Raw genomic sequence first — 2,500 nt, 5'->3', positions numbered from 1 at the left:
GAAAGTAAGTACTTAATGTTTAGACTCACTCACATCTAACTCTTCAAAAGAACGTGTAAGTAATGTTTTCAAATAATTGTAGTTGAGTGAAAAGTGCAATATTTATCCCTGAGATGTATCAAGTATGAAATATAGAAACATGGACAGACTCAAGTACAGTACATTACATTACATTACATTACATTACAGTCATTTAGCAGACGCTTTTATCCAAAGCGACTTACAATAAGTGCATTCAACATAGGTAGGGAAAGAAACTACTAATCACCAGAAGTCTTAAGTGCATTTTCTGCAAAAACAAGCAACCAAGAGTATAGCTAGCGCTAAGGTAAAAGTGCTATATATCAGCTACCTACTTTCTTAAACAGATGAGACAAAATAGCAAAGTCAAATGAGCACGAGCTAATACAAAAAGTGTATCGACTAAACAAGATCCAATAAAACAGTACAACAATAAAATAAGAGTTCGTACAACTAGTTAACAACAAGTAAGCCAGACAAAGAGGAAGGGTAGTGTTTCCTGAAGAGGTGGGTTTTCAGCCTGCGGCGAAAGATGGGCAGTGACTCTGCTGTCCTGACTTCAGTGGGAAGTTCATTCCACCACTGTGGGGCCAGAACAGAAAAAAGTTGTGACCGTGTCGATCGACCAGAAGGACCCTTGAGTGACGAGGGAATCAGTCGCCCCGAGGTGGCAGACCGAAGTGGTCGGGCAGGGGTGTAGGCATCAACCATAGCCCGGAGGTAGGAAGGAGCTGTTCCTTTCACTGCCCTATAGGCTAGCACCAGGGTTTTAAACTGGATCCGAGCTGCTACGGGGAGCCAGTGTAGAGAACGGAGAAGGATAGTTGTGTGGGAGAACTTGGGGCGGTTGAACACCAGACGAGCTGCAGCTTTCTGAACAAGCTCCAGAGGTCTGATGGCAGATGCTGGAGCACCAGCCAGGAGGGAGTTGCAGTAGTCCAGGCGGGAGATGACAAGAGCCTGGATGAGCACCTGGGCTGCCTTCTCCGTGAGGAAGGGGCGAATCCTCCTGATGTTGTAGAGGAGGAATCTGCAGGACCGTGTCACTGATGCGATGTTTGCCGAGAACGACAGTTGATCGTCCAGGGTCACACCCAGATTCTTCGCAGTCCGAGTTGACGTCACCACAGCATTATCAATGGTGATGGACATGTCTCGGTGCGGACAGCCCTTCCCCGGGAGGAACATCAGCTTCAGGTGGTGCGTCGACATCCACTCCAAGATGTCAGCCAGACAAGCAGCAATGCGTGCCTCCACTTGTGTGTCAGAGCGGGGGAATGAGAGGATCAGCTGGGTGTCATCGGCATAGCAGTGGTAGGAAAAGCCATGGGAGAGGATGACAGCACCAAGAGATGTAGTGTAGAGAGAGAAAAGAAGAGGACCCAGAACCGAGCCTTGGGGAACCCCAGTAGTGAGTCTGTGTGGTTCTGATACAGACCCTCTCAGCATCACCTGGTTGGAGCGACCCGTCAGGTAGTTTTTTAAAGACAGCACGTTCGAGAGTTTTAGATAGGAAGGATAGAAGGGAAACCGGTCTGTAGTTCTTGATCTCAGAGGGGTCAAGTGTCGGTTTCTTCAGGAGGGGGGTGACTCTGGCAGTCTTGAAAGCAGAGGGAAAGTAGCCAGATGTCAGAGAGGTGTTAATAAGGTGGGTTAAGAAGGGAAGGAGTTCAGGTGCAGAGGACTGCAGCAGAGGGGATGGGACCGGGTCCAGGGAGCATGAGGTGGGGCGACTAGAGGTAACAAGCAGAAGGACCTCGTTAGAGGAGAGGGGAGAAAAGTGGGATAGAGAGGGTGAGGGAGAGGGAGGAGGAGTAGATGCAAATTACCTACAAATTCTACTCAAAGGTGATTTTCTTTGGTTACAATAAGTGTTAAATAAGTAGTCCCCATGTATCTCCAGCTCTTTAACTCAATAAGTGCCAAACACGAGAATCTTCGTGTTTGTAAATACACCCATCGAGTACCATAAACGAGGATCTTCTTGTTTGCAATTTTTTTTTTTTTCACAAGGGGCGCCATAACACAACTTTGGAATGACCCACGGAGCTTGTAACATGGAAAGGACGGATGTGGATCCGTGCCAAAAAACCTACCTCCCGTCCACTCCCATTATATCTCCTTGAGAAAAAGCTCCATATCTCCCTATCTTTTTAACGTGGTGAAAACAAGCCATTTTCAACACACGATCACTCTGCAATGGTGGACCGCGTGAGAAATGTTATTGCTCCAGGCGTTATTCTGGACCCACGACCATCGCGCACGCACCCTTTGTTTACATCCGGATCCTCGCGGAGCCGTCTACAGCTCTAAACAGACCAGCGTAAACGGTAAGAAGCGCTGGCACTGGATGTACCCTGTTTTAAAAAACCTCTGGCACCAAATGAGTTAATAAACAGAAAATGCATTTTCAGGTCGGGATACTAGGGATACCAATTTTATCCAATCAGGAAAAAGAACTCAGTCAGGATACAGATTA

General features: G+C 47.3%; 1 protein-coding gene across 3 annotated transcripts in view; it reads right to left on the bottom strand.

The window, feature by feature from the left end:
* hecw1b (HECT, C2 and WW domain containing E3 ubiquitin protein ligase 1b) overlaps window positions 1–2,500 on the bottom strand; it is a 65,778-nt gene that overhangs the window by 24,036 nt on the left and 39,242 nt on the right. The window lies entirely within an intron of this gene.

This window comes from Gymnoscopelus microlampas (assembly GCF_963454915.1).
Source record: "Gymnoscopelus microlampas genome assembly, chromosome: 5".
NCBI classification, from domain to species: domain Eukaryota; kingdom Metazoa; phylum Chordata; class Actinopteri; order Myctophiformes; family Myctophidae; genus Gymnoscopelus; species Gymnoscopelus microlampas.
This window is presented reverse-complemented; position numbering and strand designations above follow the sequence as displayed.